Here is a 6642-nt window from a genome sequence, read left to right on the forward strand (position 1 = left end):
GTCAGAGATAGAAAAAAAGGACAACCGCTGTCTTCTTCCCCAAACTCGGTCTGAAGAGCAGGGGGCCCCCGCCCTCACTTCCGGTCTCCTGGTGAGACGTTGCCCGAACCTTGGTTACTTTTTTCTATTTAACTGGGTAATTTGGTCTGGAGTGATAATTAAATTTTCCCACTTTATGGTGCATCATTTAGCAAAAGCACTCCAAGGTTCAGTTGGACATTTTATTGCTTTTCTATTTATTCCTACTCGGACGCAGCATTTTGTCATTTGCTTTCTGACAATAATAACAGCAAGCGAGCCATTGATCTGTTCTCACTCCCACGGCACTCGAGAATCTGCAGCTAATCAACAGCTCAGTGCCAAGTAGATGCAGAAAGGCAGTCGAGTCGATAGCAGACCTGGGAGTGCTGTTGCCGTTCCTTTGAGGTATGATCTCATTAAGAATGTGTTTGCGGTCAGAAGGGCTGTCAGCACCACGGTGACCATGGCGTCTCGCATCTTGGCTGATGGGTTGTTGTGGACACTGGGGCTTTTATGACTGAGGTGCTACAAAGAATTACATAACACTACATCCCCCTGTCTCACTTCTTTTTACAAGAATCTGTTTCATAACTACACTCGGATTTGTATGATGTTGACATCGTGCAGAAGAATACCTGCACGGTGAAGATTCACTGCTTCCTGGAAGAATCCAGACCTCTTCTGTCACATGCCATYCTTTCAGAGCAGCCCAGAGTGTTCAGCTCACTGTGATGCCTTCGTGTTTACAGCAACACTGGCAGGACTACACAGACGTTCCATCCACTTTTGCTTCGGCTGATGGTGAAACAAAGAGGGCATTGCTGGAGGAGAGCTACCAGAACCACAGGAAGACAAAGGAAACTGCAAAAAAAGAAAAAAAAATGGATGCAAGCTTCTTTGACCTGGTGGGTCACTCGGTTTGTGTATTTCAGTGTGGAAGCTCTAGATTTTGCAGTTTCCTCTTTTGTTGGGGGAAAAAAAGCCCAACTACACAACTGCGCTACTTCCCTTCAGGCGACGCACAAGCTCACAGTGTAGCATTTGTTGTGTGGGTGTATTTTTATTTATTTTTTCCTAAGACAACGTCAATTCTGAATGGAGATTAAATGTACCAAAAATAGTCTGAAAATGATCAAATCAAGCTTTCAGACACTAACATTCCATAACTAAAGTCAGTGGACCAGAGTTTATTCTGATATGAATAGTTTCAGATTGTGGTTGTCACAATCTAAAACAGAAAATAAGAGCTTGTATCAGAGCTCTCACCAGTCAAAGCAACACCACTACCCTTGGATTTGCCAAAAAAGAAGGAAAACACATTTTCTCATCCTAAAATGTGTTGATCCTCTCATATGTCCAATCAACAATCAAGTTGATCCTCTATTGTTGTGTGTAGTGACAAAAGCAACACTGCTTTTGTCACTTCTGTAACCCACAAGAAAGGTTATTTTAAATACCTGTAATAGTAGATGGCAAGTTAAGTTAATTTACTTTACTAATGCCAACACTACAAAAGTATAAAGGAAGTTGGGCCTGATCAGGAGATTCTAAATTTGGGGGAGCCTAGGTGTGAGCAATAGAGGAGAGCACACAATGTATATAAAAAAAAGCAGAATTTAATATAAACAACATTTGTGGATCCACATTGCACAAATAAACAAAAATTGCGCGCTTTAAAAAAAAAAAATTAATAAAAGAAATAACCCAGTCTTTTTGATGTCTGTCAAATGTTCTTTCCAAGTTTGTTTAGTCTTTCCAATGTGTTTGTGAAATATTTTTTGAATGTTTCATAGCTGGTGACCAGTTGGGTCACCATCTACCAGTTCACTCGGTCCTCTGGGCTGGGGCTTGCCATCCAAGTTCTTGTAAGGGTGATCTTGATGTCTCTGGGCACAATGCTTCAAAAGTGCACCATAAGAAAAAAAAACGATGCTTCAATGCTACACAACTACCAGGGATTTTTTCCCGGACGTCAGCTGTTAGAACATAAGTTTTTGGAGATCAATTTCCAGGATTCTTCAAAGAATTTAACGCAATCTTCTAGGCAATTTACGGGACAACCGTCAGCGCTCAGCTCTCAAGGGAGTTAAGACGCAATCTGAGATAAATCTCAGCGCTGTAGTTAAAGGGGTGGGACAATCAACCTGATTAGCTAATGTGAAATCAGTTATTGATTATTGGTTGTTTGAACTGTCACTAAAAGCAATCACTAAAGGGATATTTCACAGGTTTAAAAGATTTTTAGCACTTTTTTATCAATATTTATGAACATATTTACAAACATTCTTTTTTTAAACTTTATTACTTTTTAATCTCGTTGTAGGATAAGATATTAAATCGACATCTATTCATTTTACTTGTGTTTTTAATACCGGGTTACACTTCCACTTCCTGCTGTCAAGTGCGTGAAATCCTAACATAACATTATTTCCCAGCCCTCCTGAGCTGCACTATCCACCTCAGAGAATATTATATGTGGACCTTTCATTGGCTCATGAATGAAGACAAATTGCTGGGTTGTTTCCGAAAACGGGTGGGAGGGATCTGATGTGGGGGGCTGGGGGGGGAAGGAATTGCGGGCCCCTGGAGAGTAATTCATACTAATGGCTAGCTGGCAGTGGAGTGCATGGTGCATATACAAACTCCATTAATAGTTTAGGCTGAAGTGACCTGGCAGGGCCACCATAAACTGCACAAACGAGAAAAGGTGGCTGACAAGGAGGAGGATATTTAGCAGGAGTTTCAGGTGTCGGTTTTGTGTGTAATATAATTCTGTATGATGAAGGTGCAGYACTAAATCTCTTTATCAAAAGGATTACAATTATAGCCTATCAATTCTAAAAAAAACAATTCTTGGCCTTTAGACTGAACTGAACGTTACATAACCTTGAACTAAAGCCGTCCTATTGTCTTCATCACCCACTTTGTATTTTTTGAAAGCTGTGGGAGTTCATATTTAACATTAGATAAGTAGCATTGGGTGTTAATGTTTCCCATTGTATGCAGTACAGTGAAGCAAAACCTACAGTCATTCTAAAACATCAACTACTGTTCAGGGCTCCAGTGCAKCCTGGCCATCCTTCCTATGCTCGATTCTCATCTTTCTTCACTGATCCACCTGGGATTTCTCCCATTTAAATTGATTCCTCCAATAGAGTTTCAATCGGGCCAATTAGTGAACAAAAGGAAAAGTCGAAAATTACGTCAATTTTCTGCGCTGTTTTAAAACTGTAGTCTGTAGTTTGGCAACGGCAGTGGACAAAGTGAAGGAAACTGTTCTGGCCTTGTTAGTCACGCTCCAAATATTGAATTAACAGCTTCCTCATTCAGGTCAGCTCTTCTMTCTTCACAGTGAAGAATGGTTGTTTTCATTACATTACATATGCAGGGCTTAAAGTAAAAGAAATATCCTGAGCCTGAAACTTATAGTGATGATAGAAATTAACTATAGCGTTGCTATTGCCACAGTTAAATAAAAAGTGTCTGTGAATAGTGCAAGCAATTGCTTCTAACAATACAATTAACAAGCTAAACACTCAAATTTAAATAAGACTTCAGTACATTTCAACTCAAAACAAAATGTAAAATGTCTGTGCCCTAAAGGTTTGCCTTACAGGCAAAAATCCCTCAACATTAAATAAGAGTCCTTTCAGTCAATGTTTTTGCAAGTAATTTAGAACATGCAACATTACCAACTAAATCAGTGTTTCTCAACCTTTTTTGGGCCAGCGCCCCAGTAGGCTTTATCCAGGTGTCTCACCGTCCCCACCAAAGAATTTGTAGGCTACATTGCACTGTCTATTATTTTATTATTAATATAACTATCACTATTTTAGATGTTTTGATTTTTATGCTTGTTTCTGTATTTATCATCAAGATAATTTCCCAGAGAACAAAAAAGCCATGAGAATAGAAATTATTTTCACAGGCGTCTACGAAAAATTTAATGAACATTCAACTTAAAATCTGTAGGCCTAACAGCAGCCAATCAGAGTGGAAAAAATATTCTTGTTCTTTGCCATTTTCTAGTTGTTAAATCTTCCACAAAATGACCAGATAAAAGATGTACAACATGTTAGTTTAAACTTTGAACTATTTGCAAAACGACTGAGCTCTACAACATTAAAACATGGATAGAACTGTAACTACATTAATCATARCTCTTCTTCTCTTCAGTGTTTCTGTCGGTTTCTGGTGGTKCAGCTCTGTGCTGCCTTAAGGAGAATGGGACATCAGAGTATCATCCATAAAATTTCACCCAGATGTCATTTACTGTGCAAACCAGAGCTTTCAGTAGAAAAACAAAAGTTCCAGGTCCTTTTAATGCTATACAAATATGAGACAGAAACATGAATTGTATCTTTATATAGATCTGACTATTGATTTATAGATTAATAGTTTTACTGGACAGAAATTACAAAGTACAAATCTGGTTCTTAATCAAATCCTAATGAGTCAAATTTAAAGTGTCATGGAGTCATCAGCCTCATGACATTAACACTGACATGAAAAATAATATTGAAGAAATAAATATATCAAATCTAATTAAAAACATAAATAAGTGATCAGTTCTTTACTGTTATGGTCTGTAAGATATATTTATTCTTAGTACTAGAGATGGTCTCAACAAACCCATGGCACTTCAACAATATTATTTTACCTTTTATCTGGAAATAGTGTCTGTTTATTCTTGCCATACAGTCTCTGTATTAATTATTGCTCGAAAGGTCTTGCCATACCAGTTTATTCCTCTGTATTTACTTTAGTTTCTTAGTTTATACTTGCATTTTGTTCTTCAATCATTTCCATTTAGTTTCCTTTGATTAGTATTATCCTCTCTTGGTTTATTGCTATGTCCACTTTAGTGTCTTTCCTGTTGCTAGATTTATTTTATTGTTTATTGACCATCAGTAATCTTCACTCATGACCTGCTGCTCCGCCTAATCATCATATGTTTCACATCATGTGTTGATTTTTTATTGTTCAGCGTCGGATTCTCTGTTTTTATGTCATAATTCACATCTAGTTCGTCGCTCCGTTTTATGTCCCGCTTCTCCTGTTTCAGAGTTTTGCGCAATGTGCGCTCGTTTTTTTTTTTTTAGCCCCCTAAGGTAGCGGTTCTCAACGTGGGCGGTACCGCCCCCCAGGAGGCGTTCAGAGGACGGCAGGGAGACGCTGGCTGACATTTTTACAAAAGGGGGGTGCTGGGATGTCTTTGGGGAGCGTTTGGTCGAAAGTAAACTTTACACCTTAAATGCACAACAATACCAGTTTAGACTTTGAGCAACTTGGTAAAACTGTATTGTGTAACATTAAACCATGCTTTGCTGCAACTGTATCGGTGGCAGCTCTTCTTCTATTCAGTGTTTGTTAGCTTCTGTTACCTTCTTGGCGCAGCTCCTTTCTCCTGCTACTGGTAGCTAAAATCACGATACCCTCACTGTGTATCTCTCTGAAAAATGAACCCATTTAAGTATAAAGAAATCAAGAAATCCCTCCATGGGTGATACCACGATAGAGAGCATTCATTTTATAGCGTTAACACCGGTGCTGTAAATGGTCTGGTATGAAACGGGGGTGATAGAACAACACAGCACTTTTAAATTTCAATAATCAAAATGCAGAAATTGTTTCCGTTGTTTTAAAAGGTTTATGTCAGTCTGCCTTTTCCCCATCGATACGCTTCCCGACCGCCCTGCACCATACGCGGTAAAAAAAAAAAAAAAGACGCGCACATTGCGCAAAACTCTGAAACAGGAGAAGTTGGACATAAAACGGAGAGACAAACTAGATATGAATCATGGCATAAAAACAGAGAATCCGACACTGAGCAGTGAAAAATCAGCACATGATATGAAACGCATGATGATTAGACGGAGCAGCAGGTGATGAGTTAAAATTGCTGGTGGTGAGCATCAATAATTGATCAAATAAATCTAGCAACAGGAAAGAAACTAAAGTGGACATAACAATAAACCAAGAGAGGATAATACTAATTGAATGAAACTAAATAGAAATGAATGAAGAACAAAATGCAAGAATAAACCAAGAAACTAAAGTAACTACAGAGGAATAGCATTTTGCAATAAGTTTATTGCCATAGCAATAAACTGGTATGGCAGGACCTTTCGAGCAATAATTAATACAGAGACTGTATGGCAAGAATAAACAGACACTATTTCCAGATTAAAAACTAAAATATTATTGTTGAAATGTCATGGGTTTGTTGAGACCATATGTAGTACTGAGAATAAATATATCTTACAGACCATAACAGTAAATAACTSATCACTTATYAATGTTTTTAATTAGATTTGATATATTTCTTCAATATTATTTTTCATGTCAATGTTAATGTCATGAGGCTGATGACTCCATGACACTTTCAATTTGACTCATTAGGATTTGAATAAGAACYAGATTTGTTCTTTGACATTTCTGTCCAGTAAAACTATTAATCTATAATCAATAGATAGGTCTATATAAAGATATAATCCATGTTTCTGTATCATATTTGTATGGCATTAAAAGGATCTGGAACTTTTGTTTTCCTACTGAAAGTTCTGGTTTGCACAATAAATGCCATGTGGGTGAAGTTTTATGGATGATACTCTGATGTCC

General features: G+C 37.8%; 1 protein-coding gene across 4 annotated transcripts in view; it reads right to left on the minus strand.

Moving 5' to 3' along the window:
* Positions 1-6642, minus strand: part of tafa5l (TAFA chemokine like family member 5, like) — a 204855-nt gene that overhangs the window by 49024 nt on the left and 149189 nt on the right. Inside the window, exons 4-5 of one of the 4 annotated variants that reach the window (XR_534029.2) lie at positions 657-882; positions 208-546 (exon numbers count right to left, since the gene is read on the minus strand). The exons of 1 other annotated variant lie outside the window; for it this stretch is intronic. The gene's annotated coding sequence lies outside the window, so the exon portion shown is untranslated. Of the gene's footprint in view, positions 1-207; positions 547-656; positions 883-6642 lie in introns of those variants that run through there. 2 more of the 4 variants (XR_001776781.1, XR_001776782.1) reach the window with 2 other exon arrangements.

This window comes from Poecilia reticulata, linkage group LG7 (assembly GCF_000633615.1).
Source record: "Poecilia reticulata strain Guanapo linkage group LG7, Guppy_female_1.0+MT, whole genome shotgun sequence".
NCBI lineage: Eukaryota > Metazoa > Chordata > Actinopteri > Cyprinodontiformes > Poeciliidae > Poecilia > Poecilia reticulata.